Genomic DNA, 19,202 nt, shown 5'->3' on the forward strand with positions numbered 1-19,202 from the left:
TTGCAGTCCGCCCTATGAGCAATGAGTTTCTAATACTCGCTGAATATCACCATTTTCCGATGGAAAATGGTATCACGTGAGTTAAATTTTTTGCCAGTTATAACTATCGCCTCTTCATCAGTTGTTCGTGCATTTGCACAGTATTTCATGTTGGTCGACAGGTGTCTCGTCTGCTCTAACAACAACTTTATAGACATCATCTGGGATTTGTTCAAGGGCAGTTCTGAACAATTGAGTTAATTCGTTGTGCTGCTCGAATGAAGTTGCAACGATTTGTGACGATTTCTCGTTTGGTGCCCGTACTGAACCGTCAACTTTGATTTGTTTGTTCATCAGCGTTTCCGGTAAAATAAATATGAACAATTTGTGATTTGTGTCCTGCAGTGGTATCACGGATCCTGCACGATGATGTAGATTTGCCTTTGCAGTTTGAATGTTGTCCTGTAATTCTCCCGTACGATATTTATTGCGCCGAACTATATCATCTGGAAATATGAATCGAACTTGCTTGGGTTTGCCAAGGAATATTGCAGGTCCTGTACGGGCTTTTGTGGATACAGAAAATGTTCGACTGCTGCCATGGCCAGCACATTCTCCAGATCTGTCACCAATTGAAAACGTCTGGTCAATGGTGGCCGAGCAACTGGCTCGTCACAATACGCCAGTCACTACTCGTGATGAACTGTGGTATCGTGTTGAAACTGCATGGGCAGCTGTACCTGTACACGCCATCCAAGCTCTGTTTGACTCAGTGCCCAGGCGTATCAAGGCCGTTATTACGGCCAGAGGTGGTTGTTCTGGGTACTGATTTCTCAGGATCTATACACCCAAATTGCGTGAAATGTAATGACATATCAGTTCTAGTATAATATTTTTGTCCAATGAACACCCGTTTATGATCTGCATTTCTTCTTGGTGTAGCAATTTTAATGGCCAGTAGTGTAGTATTCAAACTCTGCAGAGCGCTTACCGGCAAATCTTGAGCCTCATCATGATCACGGCACGTTTGGAGCAGTGTATGTTCGTGGCAAAAATTCTGCTCTGCGCACTTTAATGTTCAGGCTACAGATAAACGATCTCTGACTGCTAGAGTGGCCGAGCGGTTCTAGGCGCTTCAATCTGGAACCGCGTGACCGCTACGGTCGCAGGTTCGAATCCTGCCTCGGGCATGGATGTGTGTGATGTCCTTAGGTTAGTTAGGTTTAAGTAGTTCTAAGTTCTAGGGGACTGATGACCTCAGATGTTAAGTCCCATAGTGCTCAGAGCCATATGAACCATTTGATACGATCTCTACAGCAGAAAAGTGTTGCTACGGCAGCAATTCGACAGCCAGTTCTAGTAGTCTATCAGAGACTATTAGGGAGTGCGTGGATGTATCTTTGGTCTGGCAAATTCATCACTTGAGCCGTCACTGCAGCCTACATAGGCTTCCGCGCGCTTGACGGGGAGTGCGGCAGTCCCTAGATCCTCAGACACGTGCGCGGGGGTCGCGCAGCAGCAGCCTGTGCGCATGCGCGTGGCCAGTCTGTGTCCCGCGCGGGGTGCGGGGGCCGCGGCGCCATGCAGATTGCCACTCGTGTGCAGCGCGCTCACTGGCGCAGCAGCAGAAACGGTGGCGGCGCGTGTGTGGCGTGTGCTATCGCGCGTGTGTGACGTTGACGTTGCTGCCGACACCTGGCCGGCTGGTGTGACGCCGGCTGACAGGACCTACCGGCGTTGCTGCGTCCCGGGCCGCTGCTCCCGCGCCACCGTCGTTCCGGTACGTCTCACACAGATGCTCTAACTGCGTGTCGTCTCGCGTATAATTGCTTGCCCAGAAAGCTGTTTATGTTTGTGCTCGCGCACCAAACCAAGTTCCCGCGCGACTTTCTGGACCAGACTCACTCAGCGCAGAGCAGATTAGTGGTTCAGAAACAATGCTTAGCTCTGCTTGGATTGATTTCACGTTCGACGCTTCTGTCCCAAAATGAGGTGCTATAAATAAAAAGTAACCTCTGCCTTGCTTCGCGCAAGATTTGAAGGTTACATATGTAAATGCAGAAAAAGCTTTACAACCAGAAAATCGCACGCTTTCATCACAGCATACTTTATTTGTGTACTAAACATTGCAGAATCGTCGGTGTCTCATCATAGCTACAAATGATTCCAGATGTGTAATTTTTTTACGTAAATTACTTGTGGATTTTATCCGCGATCTGAGTTACGCGCTTCTAGCCGCTAGTCCGTGTTTCGGACCTTGACACTGCCTCGGCAGTGGGACGCGAGTGTGATTACATCATCCGCTCATTTTACGTTTCTCTGGATTTCACTCTCAGAAGAGAATGCATATAAGGTTACAGGCGCGGCACTCTTTCGGTGGCGCAGATTTTATTTTATGGTGCAAAATATTAATGCTTGATCCAACATGTAAATCTACGTCACCACAGAAGAAGAAATTGCTGTCGTAAAAATGCACAAGTGGCTCCAAAAATATACTTACTACGTAACGTATTCAGAAAAAGACAGAACAGCCTTGCGAAGTATTGTGTATAGTATATCAATGCTGTGAATAATATACTTCCATTTTATTTGGAGAATAATACAGCTACTTAACCATTTACGAATGAAGCAACCCGTAAATCTACTGTACGTGATTTTTTAAAATCCTAATACATACCTAAAGTGAAACGAAGAGGAGAAAATCTTCCCTTTTTTAAATTAGACTGTACGCCATTCTGTCTGCAGAAGAGTGTGTCTGTCAGCTCCTTGGTAGATGACTAATAAACGGTGAGCAGGATTAGCTGCTCTTTGACAGGAGTTGCTTGTTACTGATCAACTTCTCAGTTTTACAAAAATATTACATACGAGTGCAAAACATAGTTTTTATTTGTGTACTGTAGATACGAGCGTTTTTGATATCGATTTTGCTGTATTTTATTATCATTATTATTTGCACCATACCCGTGTAGTAAAAAAAAAAAAAATTATTAGCTCTTCGAACTTCGTAGTTATATAGAGAACACAGTCAGTAGAATCCAAGCACCTTCCTAAAGCGTACATATCATTAACGCATACTACAAAAAAAAAACATTCTGTCGGATAATTCGACGAATTTTTTGCGTATTCTTTCGAACTTTGTCAAAAACACGAGATTTTAAGAGCCTGCAGCTTATACTGTTGCTACATCCACAAGATCAATTTCTACTAACTCGCTTAATTTTCTTCGTCTGTTGGAGTTTGAAAGCTCTTCCACAACCGTGATAAACAGCGGGCAATGGTAAAGGGATGCCACACAGAAGCGAAATAGGCTGAGAGATCTGATATTTCAAGTACAGCTCTTTCTGTTAAGGGCCTTAGGTTTCGAACATTGCTGCAGTTTTGGCGGCAGAACTTAATAGAACATAGCAATGAAAAGCCGCAAAACTATTCCGTTATTCGTTACTTTATTGTATGCAGGTTACGTCCCCGAGATTACCTCCTGCTAAGATTTAGTAACATACACTTTTCTCGTTGTTAAATTGCTTGTATTCTATTACAAGCGGGGCTTCATACAACCGTCCTCCCGGTTTCCATGGCAACCGATGGCGTCTCTGTTGCAGCCATGGTAACTGTCAAGCGTTCAGAGAAAGATCTCTCCCTAGCGAATACGTTCATTCTCTGTGATTCACTGTAGCGAGAGATGACGCTTACTAGAGCAGCTGCTAGTAAAGCAAGGGGATTAAATACTGCGCATCTGTGTTAGTGAGACTGACGAGGGGGAGGGGCATATTTCTTCTGGACTACCATATAGACCTCATGACATTTTTATGTCGTAAGGTTGAAGCGGGTTTTCTAGCAATGATCGGCTGGGTCACAACGGGTTGCGACAACATGATGTTGCATTGGTTGGAGTTTTAGCTGCAAGCCAGAAATCGTTTCAAGTTTTCAGGGGTGTTTAATTGGAGAAACGAACCATAAACGCTAGCAGTGTGCAATGTAGAAATCGATTATTTGCAGATACCGGTACGAAAATCAATGAAGTTAAATCTATTTCCACGAAATGTACGTTGATAATTGCTTCACCTTTGATACTATGACCTTGCATAGAGAAAATGCCTGCAGAAGAGAGCTCGACCCAAAATGTCAACTCTGCTGATGAGTGGAAAAATTTCATGTCTTGTAATTTCTACTTTTTTACTTTCGAGATAGGAACATGCTTCTAAAACGGTGCAATCTCCCCATTTCTTCACTATCGCCTACGTATAACGGAAATGTTTTGGTAGTAGTTTTGTATGTTGATTCCTATTGCTTTAGCGGAAGCTTGAAACGTATGTATAAAACTACGTCGAATCCGCGTATGAACAAAAGTCAGATAAAAGCATTACAAAATAATTGTTGGTTTGGGACTAGAAGGTCCACATTTCTCACCGCCGAAGTGAACATCGTGCCGCGCGGGGAGCCTGAAGCACAGAGAGTAAAATGTTGAACGTGCGGTGTCTTATTACGCCGACATGTGACACAACTTCCGGAAAAAGAGCCGGCCGGTGTGGCCGAGCGGTTCTAGACGCTTGAGTCTGGAACCGCGCTGCCGCTACGGTCGCAGGTTCGAATCCTGCCTCGGGCATGGATGTGTGTGATGTCCTTAGGTTAGTTAGGTTTAAGTAGTTCTAAGTTCTAGGGGACTGATGACCCCATATGTTAAGTCACATAGTGCTCACAGACATTTGAACCATTTGAAGCGGAAAACGAAAACAGAATTTTGGAAACCGATTATAGGTGTCGTGTTTACAGTGTTGACCTGTATCATGATCAGTAATTTGTTTTCTGAGCGTCAGTTTTTTAACGCGAGTTGGTCAATACGATGGCAGTTTTGTAATGATGTGAATAACGAAAGGATACAATTACGTTATGGGAGTCTGTGACATTGAAAGGAGGAGGAGATTGATCAAGAGGAGATTTTTAATAATCGTATCTGTTCAAAGCAATGAATGCGAAGCTGTTTTCGTACATTAACTTAGGCGACACGCGTTGTGGAAGATAATGCGAAGTCATCAGCACTGGAACAGTATTTTACTCAATCGTTTTGTAAACTCGAAATGACTAGAAAAATTTATTTTGACAAAAGACACAGTTCTGCTGCAGTGGATAGAATTAGCGAATCTTTTGTCACCAGCTGTTGATTGTGTGCGAGTAGCATAGCCAATAAAAGAATGAGGGTATAGCAGTTCTCAGATTGGCGAGTCGTGCAAAATATAAGCGCCCGTCAGTTCGATTTCAGTAATTCATCAAAGACATGAGCATTTCCGTATCTTCTTCTATCAAATAAAAATAAAATATGCTTCGCTACAAGTAAATGAATAATTTCTTGGTCAGTTTTAATATTTGTTTTTCCTGTCACTGCACACGAAGTCACTTCGTCCTAATTAGCCGACAATTTAAAAACAAAGCAGAAATCTGAGAACCACCTAGTCACGACTCAAATGCGGCAGAGAACTTACATGGAACGACTAGCGATTGTGGGAACAGTTGAAATCCGGAAGCCAGCCCCCGCATTTCCAGAATCGATATTGTGGTGTAACGTGACCAATCATTCTGCGGTGCCGGGGGAAGAGGTTTACAGGAAACCGGATTTGGGAGCTCGTGTAAAAGCAGTGTGTGCAAGTAAGAGTGGAATGTGGAGTGAGCATGTCTGCAACAGCCGATAGGGTGTACAGTACGCGCTACGATTCCACGAAGAACCTAATGTTCTGGAATGTTTGCTTTGAAGCATGAAGACAGAGCGAAGTAGTGCTGGTGACAATACCTTACTCTGAAGTTTGTATTAAGCCTGCTAAGACGCGAGAGTCTTTGAATCGTAGTCTGAAGAACGTCAGCACTCATTGGAGAGCGCAGTGAAATGACACCAGATCTTTTTCTTTTATATTTTGAACAACACATTTCAACGCGTCGCAGATCGCCGTTTTGTGAGACGACAGTATTAAAGTACGGCACTTTTGTGGTGCGATATCGAATTTAACCCCTAGAACGCTATATGAAATTGTTACTAAACCATCGTAAATTTTACTACTCCGCATTTTATTGGAAGGAATTCACAATTTATAGTTCGTGCAACAGTTAATTACAATTATAGGGTCTCCAGTGATATGCCATATACAAAGTATTGAGTGTATTGAACCGGGGACCTAGAAACGACGGAGAGGCTTCGTCCCGCCGTATCCCTCAGTGGTTCACAACCCCACAACAGGCCACAGCAGTCCACCCACCTCACGGCCGCCCAAAACAGAATCCAGGGTTATACATACAAAGTAGAATAAGTACAAAATCTCCTGTTTCCACATTATACTGACAACACCAGACTGGCGGGCACCGCGAATTGGTACGAACAGCAATCGTACATTTTACGATAGTTTAGTAACTAGGGTTGATATTACTGGTTCAATTTTTAGAACTGCCTTGTAATATGCCCGGATATTAGGCGGATGGGGCAATTCATTTCGATGTATGCGCAGTGCTCTGAACTCTTGTACTGAGATTTTCAAAGGAGCATTTTTAAAGCACTATATACTTTTTAACGGTATTCAAAAGCTCCCGAAAAGACGAGTACAGTGGTATAACGCTTGCTGATGCTTGCGTCGAAACTGTTCTCAAAAAGATCCGAGAAAAGTGCTAGAAGTTAAAAGTTAAGGCTAGCGGACTCGACTGTTTGGTGTTAGATCCGCCAAGTCGGGCTCTCGCGTCAGACTCTGCCGATGTACGCAGCAACATCATAGGCCTACGCTCCTAATATAAGACGTACAGTACTTCTCTTGTCCCTGCTCTATGCGACACAGACACAAGGTTGTAACACGTCCGGGGCTTAAAATAGCCAAATATTCGGTCTCTCTCACTTACGAACGCTGCACAAAGTTACGTAAGACGCGGGCAAGTGTATTAAATATTTTACGACCGGTGTGCCTCGTTTGCCCGCGGTGATTTTCCTCTTGCAGCTCTCACCAGTAGCCAAAGACAGAATCCTGCAAAGTTCATTAGTTGCGGCAGGATGGCGAAAAATACAATGATAGTCATGAATAACTTAAGATATTGAAGTATATTGTACCACGGACTCAGAAATGGGCTGCACTGTTCACACTGATATCATATGACCGATGTAATCGATTATGGGCACGTTAGCCACACAGTCAGTTGAAATTTATTGAAGTCTATTGTCGAGGTGTTAATGACTCATTTAAATTACTTGGAGTACAAAGCACACAACATTCATGGTTCAAAATAGGCTGTCGCAAATTTAGACGTGTGGCACAGCTGTTGCAATTAACATCACTCCTTTCTAGTGGCGTTACCGGTTACCTTCACGAACGTACACGTCACCGTTCGCGACATGGTTGTTTGAAGATTTTGCAGTACGATGTCCGAACGAATTGTCTACGCTTGTGAGATTTAGTCCGACGCATCATATGCCTCTCTTAAACCTAGAATGTTCACTCAGATTTAATCCACTCAACCTTACTTGGCCCGTAACCCTCGCGACGCGGTTGATTGTTGATGTCGCGATACGACAGACGAAAAATCGGAATATCCATTTCTCAAACAAGTAACTAACACCGACCCACACCGACGCTATTGTAAATTACACACTACTATGGTAGACACGTTACGGTGTCTTAAAATTCTCGTTTGGCAGCCGCGAAGTCGGCACTGCTTGACAATCGCGCCCTGCGTTCTGTCGAGAGGCGACTATCGGTACTGTCTCGAGATAGGTAGCAGTACTACAGTACGCTGACAGGGTCTGCTACGATTGCTTTAACTGGAAGTACACTCCTGGAAATTGAAATAAGAACACCGTGAATTCATTGTCCCAGGAAGGGGAAACTTTATTGACACATTCCTGGGGTCACATACATCACATGATCACACTGGCAGAACCACAGGCACATAGACACAGGCAACAGAGCATGCTCAATGTCGGCACTAGTACAGTATATATCCACCTTTCGCAGCAATGCAGGCTGCTATTCTCCCATGGAGACGATCGTAGAGATGCTGGATGTAGTCTTGTGGAACGGCTTGCCATGCCATTTCCACCTGGCGCCTCAGTTGGACCAGCGTTCGTGCTGGACGTGCAGACCGCGTGAGACGACGCTTCATCCAGTCCCAAACATGCTCAATGGGGGACAGATCCGGAGATCTTGCTGGCCAGGGTAGTTGACTTACACCTTCTAGAGCACGTTGGGTGGCACGGGATACATGCGGACGTGCATTGTCCTGTTGGAACAGCAAGTTCCCTTGCCGGTCTAGGAATGGTAGAACGATGGGTTCGATGACGGTTTGGATGTACCGTGCACTATTCAGTGTCCCCTCGACGATCACCAGTGGTGTACGGCCAGTGTAGGAGATCGCTCCCCACACCATGATGCCGGGTGTTGGCCCTGTGTGCCTCGGTCGTATGCAGTCCTGATTGTGGCGCTCACCTGCACGGCGCCAAACACGCATACGACCATCATTGGCACCAAGGCAGAAGCAACTCTCATCGCTGAAGACGACACGTCTCCATTCGTCCCTCCATTCACGCCTGTCGCGACACCACTGGAGGCGGGCTGCACGATGTTGGGGCGTGAGCGGAAGACGGCCTAACGGTGTGCTGGACCGTAGCCCAGCTTCATGGAGACGGTTGCGAATGGTCCTCGCCGATACCCCAGGAGCAACAGTGTCCCTAATTTGCTGGGAAGTGGCGGTGCGGTCCCCTACGGCACTGCGTAGGATCCTACGGTCTTGGCGTGCATCCGTGCGTCGCTGCGGTCCGGTCCCAGGTCGACGGGCACGTGCACCTTCCGCCGACCACTGGCGACAACATCGATGTACTGTGGAGACCTCACGCCCCACGTGTTGAGCAATTCGGCGGTACGTCCACCCGGCCTCCCGCATGCCCACTATACGCCCTCGCTCAAAGTCCGTCAACTGCACATACGGTTCACGTCCACGCTGTCGCGGCATGCTACCAGTGTTAAAGACTGCGATGGAGCTCCGTATGCCACGGCAAACTGGCTGACACTGACGGCGGCGGTGCACAAATGCTGCGCAGCTAGCGCCATTCGACGGCCAACACCGCGGTTCCTGGTGTGTCCGCTGTGCCGTGCGTGTGATCATTGCTTGTACAGCCCTCTCGCAGTGTCCGGAGCAAGTATGGTGGGTCTGACACACCGATGTCAATGTGTTCTTTTTTCTATTTCCAAGAGTGTATATGGCATCGTCTCGTATATCAGACGGGGCTTAGGGTAAATATTTGAAACGTGTTTACGTGGCCGCGAGGTTTGAGACGCCATGTCACACATTGCGGGGTCCCTCCCGCCAGAGGTTCGAGTCTTCCCTCGGGTATGGGTGTGTGTGTTGTTCTTAGCACAAGTTAGTTTAAGTAGTGTGTAAGTCTAGGGACCGATTACCTCAGCAGTTTGGTCCCTTAGGAATTCACACACATTTTTCGTGTCTACGTACCTATGTTTGAGTGAACAGCTTTTGTGGAGGCAAGCAGACTGTGGAAAGGTTTGATATAACGACAGACCCTGACAAGAGGGCCCTACTTGGCCGTGTTTAGACTGCTATAACAGATTCTGGCCCATCTTGCCTTTCAATTTTAGCTAATTTTTCGCATAGTTTTTCTGTAAGTTACAACGCAAAATTTAATAACCGTTGTTTCAATGCACTTGTCTTTTAAAGAGCTTTCGATATCGTTAAAATAAGTACATCGTTCCATTATAAAAAAACATACTTGCTTCAATATTTCTGTTGATACAAGGCATAAAGTATTACTCATATACGAGAATTATGAGCTCCTTCGCGTATTATCATCTTGCCGAAAATCTCGTTTCGATATTCTGAACAGTTCACGAAATAAAAGGGGTACAAGTTTTAACTGTTTCGGTCTCTATACATGTACTACTGTGCTGGGTTTTGGCCTTATGTGTGTGTTTACTACTATAAAGAAATGCGTTCACCATACTATTCATAGTGTCTTAACCGCATTCCTATTGTCTTACTCGCTATTAGACCTACTACTGCACCGTCACTATTTGATTTTGTATTGAAAATGCTGTCTGATCTGAACAGAACTCTTTTTCATGCAGCCACGGCAGTTCACTAATTCCCACTATGTCTAACTTCAACCTATTCGGTTTCCTTTTTAAATTCTCCAAGCTACCTACCCGTCGAACGATACATTCGTTTCTCCTGATGACAACTTCCTCCTGAGTATTCCCCGACCGCAGATACGAATGTAGGGCTCTCCACAGCGGTAGCGTTCTCGCTTCCCGCGTCCGGGTTCCCGGGTTCGATTCCGGCGGGTCAGGGATTTTCTCTGCCTCGTGATGACTGGGTGTTGTGTGATGTCCTTAGGTTAGTTAGGTTTAAGTAGTTCTAAGTTCTAGGGGACTGATGACCATAGCTGTTAAGTCCCATAGTGCTCAGAGCCATTTGAACCATTTGAATGTAGGGCTGTTTCGATTCTGGAATATTTCACCTACTACGAATCCATCATCATTAAGCCGTATAGTAGAGCTAATTGTATTGGGAAATGTAACAGTTGTAGTTTCCCCCTTGCTTTCAGCCGTTCGCCGTTCCAACAAAGCGAGGCCACGGTGACTAACGTTAGAACGTAGATAAGTCATTAGTCAGTCAGACGGTTTACGCTGTGCAACTACTGAAAAGCCTGCTGCCCCTCTTCAGGAACCACACGTATGTCTGGACTCCTGACTTCAGCAAAGTCCACGGTTTAAGGGGGGGGGGGGGGGGAGAGGGGAGGAGGCAAGGCACTAAAGGTCGGGAAACAAACATTTGCTTTTTCATTCCGTAAACAGCTTACATTTAAGGCAGCAACTTAAGCTTAGAGGAATTGCTGTGGAAGTCACAACCGTCAGTCTCATTTATGCATTACGACATACAGCTATATATATATATATATATATATATATATATATATATGAAGATGGTATCTGTTCTTTCGGACATGTCCGAAAGAACAGATACCATCGGTGACCATGCAGCTCGTTAGAATGAAATTACAGTGAAATGAATACCCCTAGCTGCATACAGGCGTTGATTTAAGTCAACTGGGACTGTTGTAAATGTGTGCCCCGACCGGGACTCGAACCAGCTCTATCCATCTGAGCCATCGAGAAATTGGCAAAAAGCAGCGAGTAATGAGTATAATGAGCAGGGGCACTATGAATGTAGTGCGGGACAATAAGTTCGGAATGTGGGTCCCATGGGAGGCGTGCCAAAGATAAGTCCCTGCAGTCGCACTATGTGTCCTCGGTGGCTCAGATGGATAGAGCGTCTGCCACGTAAGCAGGAGATCCCGGATTCGAGTCCCGGTCGGGGCACAAATTTTCAGCTGTCCCCGTTGACTTATATCAACGCCTGCATGCAGCTAGGGATATTCATTTAATTGTAAATACAGCTATTCATTGACAGAACTGAACTCTTGTTTCAGTATCATTTGGCCTCCTAACCTCCACATGTTGTTTTTGATACAGGGTATACTCTCCGCACTATTTGCTTCCAAGTGTGAAATTTATGCTCAAGTTTACGGTGTTGAGGGTGCAGTGGCATCTTAAATTCAGCATATGACACGGGATAGGTAACCAGAGTAAACAATAGCTAAATTTTTCCACCGGCCGACTTGATCTGTTGTGGGGATCACGGCGCCAGAGAACTGGCAGCGCAGCGGCTCAGCTCTGTGGCTTCCGCCGGCGCGCGGCGTCGGCACGTGTGATGATGACGCTTGGTGGGTGCAGGGCGGCCCAGCCGTCATGAGTCGCCGGGGCAGTGCGACCGGCTGCGCGCTTATCGCGGCCTCTTTGCAGCTGAGGCTCGCAGTTCCTCCAGGAACACTGTTCAACCGGAAGTCTAGAGCGACGGCGACTTTCACACAGCGGGACTGCACTTCAAAGGGAACACAGCGCTCCTTCGTCAGCAATTTTTTTTTTAAAAAAAAAGGTTCAAATGGCCCTGAGCACTATGGGACTTAACTTCTGAGGTCATCAGTCCCCTAGAACTTAGAACTACTTAAACCTAACTAACCTAAGGACATCACACACATCCATGCCCGAGGCAGGATTCGAACCTGCGACCGTAGCGGTCTGGCGGTTCCAGACTGTAGCGACTAGTACCGCTCGGCCACTCCGGCCGCCAGCAAATTTCAATCTTGATCTCTATATACACAAATGATTTCGCGGACAGGGTGGGCATCAATGTGCGGTTGTCTGCTGACGACGCCGTGGTGTACGGTAAGGTGTCGAAGTTGAGGACCTGTAGGTAGATACAAGTCTACTTAGACAATATTGCTGTAATGAATGGCAGCTGCCCCTGAATGTGGATTAGTGGGAAGAACAAACCTGTAATGTTCGGATGTAGTATTACTAGTGTCCAGCTTGACACAGTCAAGTCGTTAAATATCTGCGCGTAGCCTGCAAAGCGATATGAGGTGGAACGAGCATATGAAAACTGTGGTAGGGAAGGCGAACGGTCGACTTCGGTTTATTGGAGCAATTTTGGAATAGACTGGTTCATCTGCAAAGGAGACCGCATATAGGACGGTGGTGCGACCTATTCTTGCGTATTACTCGAGTATTTGGGATCCGTACCAGGTCGGATTGAAAAAATGGTTCAAATGGCTCTGAGCACTATGGGACTCAACTGCTGAGGTCATTAGTCCCCTAGAACTTAGAACTAGTTAAACCTAACTAACCTAAGGACATCACAAACATCCATGCCCGAGGCAGGATTCGTACCTGCGACCGTAGCGGTCTTGCGGTTCCAGACTGCAGCGCCTTTAACCGCACGGCCACTTCGGCCGGCTCGGATTCAAAGAAAACGTCGAAGTACTTTAGGGGCAGGCTCCTAGATTTGTTACCGGTAGGTTCGAACAACACGTAAGTGTTACGGAGATGCTTTGCAAACTCATATGGGAATCCCTGGAGGCAAAACGACGTTCTTTTCGAGAAACACTACTGACAAAATTTAGATAACCGGCATTTGAAGTTGACAGCAATACGATTCTGCTCCCGCCAACATACATCGCGCTTAAGGACTGCGCGAATGTAAGATACGAGAAATTAGGGCTCTTTCGGAGGCGGACACACAATTGTTTTTCCCTCGCTGTACTTGCGAGTGGACCGGGGGGTGGGGGGGGGGGGGGGGGGGTGGGGGGGTGGGCGGGGGTGACAAGGAGTAGTGCATAGTGCACGGTACCCTCCGCCACGCACCATGCGGTGGCTTGCGGAGTATCTATCTAGTTTTAGATGAACCAAGACGACACGAATTTATATTTGGAATTGCATTATATAACACACAGTTGTACTGTTTACTGTTTCTTTATTGTAACAAGCGGTTTTGGTCTCTATTCGGACTACTTTCGGTTTATGAAAGCTACACCGCCTGCAAAATATTACTCGTTTATTTATTTCATATTATGCACTCGCTGATTATCCGAATCCGTCGGATTACCTATTTTTCATAAATGGGCCTCTGTGGACGAATCTCATGTTCGGTCTCTGGACCTTGGTCTTCGGTCGGCCTTGACACCCAGCCAGTACTTCTCTAACCCACTAATCGTCCATTCATTTGTTTCCTCTGCCGAAAGGCCCTTCCGTCTTCTGGGTGTCGATTCCGCCAAAAAACCCAGACGAATTTTCACCGTCCTGTCATTCATTTTATTTCGAGCAGTGTCTACCTCTCGTAGGCCTCTCTCACATAGTTGGACCCCTGTATTATATTGTCAGCAGCCTTCTGACTGGATTGATGCATGTACAGCATATACAGCAGGGAAATGTTCGATATCTACATTTACATCCATACTACGCAAAACACCCTCCATTTCACTATATATTAAAATTTCTTCCCGTTCAGTTCACATGCAGAGCGCGGAAAGAACGCTTAATTGTGTCTGTGCATGCCGCAGTTAGTCTACTCTTGTCCTTGCGTCCCTTATCGGAGTATAGGAGGCTGTAGCTTATTGTTCGATTCGGCAGTTTCTGCTGGTTCCTGAAACACTGTATGCAGGCTTCCACGAGATAACTGGCGTGCATCTTCACCCTTCTGCCAGTGCAGCTTTCTCAGTAGTTCCGTGGCGCTCTTCCACGAGTCGAAAAACTTGTAACTACTCGTGCTGCTCTCCTTTGAGTGCGTCAGCATACCCTGTTACTCCTATTTGGTATGTGTACTATACACTCGAGCAGTATTCTAGTAAGGGTTGCAGCATGCAGCAAGTCACCTTTGTAGACCGACTACATTTTCCCAGTATCCTACCAATAAATCGAAGCCTGCTGCCTGCTTTACGTACGACTGAGCCCATGTGATCACTCTACTGCCGCAAACTGATGTACTCGAGTATTTGTTATGAGTTGACTCATGCTGGTTATGGCTCAGAGACATCATAACTACGTTTGCGTGTTTTGTGAAGTGCTCAATTTCACATTTTCGAACATTTGAACCAAGTTGCCGGACTTTGCACCATTTTGACTACCGGAACCAGTGACGCTATTAATCCCGGAAGACAGGAGAAATGTAGGGAGACCACGCAAAGCGTGGGACGAACTGTGAAGCCGGAATCTGCCCGATCCGTGTCGGATTTCGTATCAGCTACCCTCGTAAAATATTTCATTTTCAGAACACTGGACGATTGTGGGTAGCTGTCTGTCGTGGTACGGTACGTACACGCACGTAAGCCACGCCGGCGTTTCAATTGGTCCGCTGCGGCTGTTAACCCCGACTGACCCCTCGGTGGTCCGGGGCGGACGTTTACCAACGCACAGACACTCTACCCGACGCGGTAAACACACGCCCGCTTAACACATCACGATCCAAAACTGTACTGAAACCGCATCAGAAAACTGATCGAAAGAGGCACTGCATTGGCATCTGAGTAGCGGAACATCAGCAAACATCACGAAGGTGCTATCAAACACTGCAGTCTATCAATGTAATCAATAGACAAGTAACACAAAAGTATTCAGCCTTGAAAAGGTTACGTCGAAACTCAAGTTCCTTTTCTTCCTGCGTCTTTACGCGATAGTTGCACCGTCAGTGACAAAATGTCATCTTACTTGCACCCATTACCGCTATGAAGTTCTTAGTCGATATTTACGTCTCAACGAGGAGGCTGACCTACTTACGCCCCCTTCTTTCACAAATTTTAAACTGCAGGAGTTGTAAAATTTTGAGAAGAAAATGAGGGAAAGGGCCTCCCCTTTATGTACTGGATGTTCCCACGATGATACAGGAGAAGAATAACTATATCACTGACGTAGGGAACCCTGCTGTAGCAACAACTGAGTCGAGGTTTATGAATACAAACACGTGGGACAGTTCTGCCAGTGGCATGGGAGAACTAATCGTAGAATGCCATGAAATGGCTCCATAATTAGATATACAGGGTTATTACGAATAATTGAAGCGATTTCACAGCTCTACAATAACTTTATTATTTGAGATATTTTCACAATGCTTTGCACACACATACAAAAACTCAAAAAGTTTTATTAGGCATTCACAAATGTTCGATATGTGCCCCTTTAGTGATTTGGCAGACATCAAGCCGATAATCAAGTTCCTCCCACACTCGGCGCAGCATGTCCCCATCAATGAGTTCGAAAGCATCGTTGATGCGAGCTCGCAGTTCTGGCACGTTTCTTGGTAGAGGAGGTTTAAACACTGAATCTTTCACATAACCCCACAGAAAGAAATCGCATGGGGTTAAGTCGGGAGAGCGTGGAGCCCATGACATGCATTGCTGATCATGATCTCCACCACGACCGATCCATCGGTTTTCCGATCTCCTGTTTAAGAAATGCCGAACGTCATGATGGAAGTGCGGTGGAGCATCATCCTGTTGAAAGATGAAGTCGGCGCTGTCGGTCTCCAGTTGTGGCATGAGCCAATTTTCCAGCGTGTCCAGATACACGTGTCCTGTAACGTTTTTTTCGCAGAAGAAAAAGGGGCTGTAAACTTTAAACCGTGAGATTGCACAAAACACGTTAACTTTTGGTGAATTGCGAATTTGCTGCACGAATGCGTGAGGATTCTCTACCGCCCAGATTCGCACATTGTGTCTGTTGACTTCCCCATCAAGAAAAAATGTTGCTTCATCACTGAAAACAAGTTTCGCACTGAACGCATCCTCTTCCATGAGCTGTTGCAACCGCGCCCGAAAATTCAAAGCGTTTGACTTTGTCATCGGGTGTCAGGGCTTGTAGCAATTGTAAACGGTAAGGCTGCTGCCGGCCGGAGTGGCCGAGCGGTTAAAGGCGCTACAGTCTGGAAGCGCACGACCGCTACGGTCGCAGGTTCGAATCCTGCCTCGGGCATGGATGTGAGTGATGTCCTTAGGTTAGTTAGGTTTAAGTAGTTCTAAGTTCTAGGGGACTTATGACCACACCAGTTGAGTCCCATAGTGCTCAGAGCCATTTGAACCATTTTTAAGGCTTCTGCTTTAGCCTTTTCCGTAAGATCTTTCCAAACCGTCGGCTGTGGTACGTTTAGCTCCCTGCTTGCTTTATTCGTCGACTTCCGCGGGCTACGCGTGAAACTTGCCTGCCCGCGTTCAACCGTTTCTTCGCTCACTGCAGGCCGACCCGTTGATTTCCCCTTACAGAGGCATCCAGAAGCTTTAAACTGCGCATACCATCGCCGAATGGAGTTAGCAGTTGGTGGATCTTTGTTGAACTTCGTCCTGAAGTGTCGTTGCACTGTTATGACTGACTGATGTGAGTGCATTTCAAGCACGACATCGGCTCCTGTCGCCATTTTGTCTCACTGCGCTCTCGAGAGCTCTGGCGGCAGAAACCTGAAGTGCGGCTTCAGCCGAACAAAACTTTATGAGTTTTTCTACGTATCTGTAGTGTGTCGTGACCATATGTCAATGAATGGAGCTACAGTGAATTTATGAAATCGCTTCAATCATTTGTAATAGCCCTGTATAATTGCTAACACTGTAGAGCTGGTGAACCCGACCGCCCCGTAAGTATACGTTGAGAAGGACGGCGACACTAACACACTGTTGCCTCTGTTCCCAAGTTGAAGTGTGGTCTCGATCAGCCCCAGTGGAATAACTCTTTGCACTTTGACAGACATGAGTTTCGTATAGGAAAAAGTAAATGAAAACTGTACGGTAGCTGAGATGTAATTTCGGGCCAGGTTACCACGTGGACCGCACCTGTTGCAACGGTTAGCGGAAACAGTCCAACGACCGAATTGAACAGCTCTCGGAACTGCACTCGGAAGAAGAAATGGTTGCTCGTGTGAATGTCGCGCGTAATACTGTGTGCAAAGTAATACGGGGACAGCAGCTGCAGCTACTGCTGACTTCGGACTGCTTGTCGTGATGAGCCAGTGCGTGCTGCAGCGCTGTACGGTCAATACTCATTTTCCTGCTTGTGTACTTTTCTCTGATGGAGTCTGTTCCACTAGGGATGGAATACTCAAATAGTCGTAGTAGTCATGAGCGGGTAGTCATGTACGGGCCGTCAAGAATCTTCACAGCCGTGAAGGGCCATCGGCTCAGAGTGAGTTTGTGAGTGGCCGTTGGCAGTGATCGGTTAACAGGCCCGTATCTCCTTCCTCCTCGGGTGACTACACCAGCGTACGCTGTGTTTTGCAAAGACGATCTCACTACGTCTTTGAAATATATCCCAACATCTACGTATGTGGTTCCAAGACGATGGTGCCAAAGCTCTCTTTGCATATTTGACTAGTAAACACCTATGCCAGACGTTGATTAAAAGATGGATAGCAAAAAAGTGTTCAAATGTCTGTGAAATCTTACGGGACTTAACTTCTAAGATCATCAGTCCCTAAGCTTACACACTACTTAACCTAAATTATCCTAAGGACAAACACACACCCATGCTGAGGGAGGACTCGAACCTCCGCTGGGACCAAAGATGGATAGGAAGAAGCGGTCATGTTTCGCTACAGAACTTGTGCGACGATGTCATGCCGCAGAGAAACTGAGGGACGCCACTTTGAATAACTGTTGTGCGGCAGTATAAAGTTAGTACAAACATGTGTCTACTTGCCAGAATGAGATTTTCACTCTGCAGCGGGTTGTGCGCTGATATGAAACTTCCTGCAGATTAAAACTGTGTGCCGGACCGAGACTCGAACTCGGGACCTTTGCCTTTCGCGAGTAAGTGCTCTACCTTTTTTTTTCCCTTCATTTTGTTTGGTATTGTTCGTTGCGTTTGGTCTGGGCGGACGTCACAAGGCATTCGTTCAAGTTGATCGTTGATTCCTTTACTCAGTTTTTTTTTTTATTACAGAGGGCGAGCAGCCCTCTGACCGAACACGCTGAGCTACCGTGCCGGCAAGCCATCTGAGCTACCCAAGCACGACTCACGCCCCGTCCTGACAGCCTTACTTCTGCCTGGTCTCGAGTTCGAGTCTCGGTCCGGCACACAGTTTTAATCTGCCAGGGAGTTTCAAGTGTCTACTTTTTTTATCATCGTCAGTTGACACAAGATCAACTTTTACACTTATTATGCCTTGTTGCCTCCCTGACGCTAAATGGTAGGGACTTAAGCTGTAACTTATTTTGTTTTCGAGCAAACGGGGCCTTTCCATAACAATTTCCGCCTCACCTGTCAATTTCAAAGCCTTTTATGGCTTCATTCTAGGAACTTGGGAACAGTTATTGAAATGAAACACACCCGCAAGTACATTTTGTTGTTGTACCGCAGTATTCTCTGACGTGGAAGATATAAGACTGTCAATACAATATAATTTTGGTTTTGAGTGATCGAGATGGCATTTTAGAAGAACTTGACAGTGTCGCCATGTTAACACAACTGGGTTTGTCAGGCGGCAGCGAGGCCAAACACACGCGTCCGTGTCGCTCCAAATGTTCCACGGCTGTCCTTTCTGTACGACATCCGATAGTTTGCAGACCCATATGAACTACTTACAATTCAGTTACTCGTTTGTGTGCAGTTAGCAAATTTCAATTTCCATGCTAACACGAATACAGTTAGCTCTTTGTTTCCCTCAAATCGCTCAGTACCCGTCATAAGATAAATAAAGAAGTGTGCAGCTTTTCCACACATTGTGTGCACTAATTATGCGATTCATAATTGACCACCAACAAAAAAAATTTAAAAATCTGGTATGGTTGCACAGCAGAAAAACCAGGACTTGTCAATGCTAGCTTTATTTGCTGCACAAGCTAAATTTTGCTCATGGTTTCTGTCTAAATTCACTGT

At 46.2% G+C, this 19,202-nt stretch overlaps 1 long non-coding RNA gene across 1 annotated transcript in view; it reads left to right on the top strand.

Annotated features, from left to right (window-relative positions):
• The first annotated feature begins 1,586 nt into the window (after positions 1–1,586).
• The window catches only part of LOC124595416, a 488,794-nt gene continuing 471,178 nt past the window's right edge, over positions 1,587–19,202 (top strand). The window contains exon 1 of the long non-coding RNA XR_006978203.1: positions 1,587–1,759. This is a non-coding gene — a long non-coding RNA (uncharacterized LOC124595416). The remainder of the gene's footprint in view (positions 1,760–19,202) is intronic.

The sequence above is a fragment of the Schistocerca americana genome, chromosome 2, assembly GCF_021461395.2.
Source record: "Schistocerca americana isolate TAMUIC-IGC-003095 chromosome 2, iqSchAmer2.1, whole genome shotgun sequence".
NCBI lineage: Eukaryota > Metazoa > Arthropoda > Insecta > Orthoptera > Acrididae > Schistocerca > Schistocerca americana.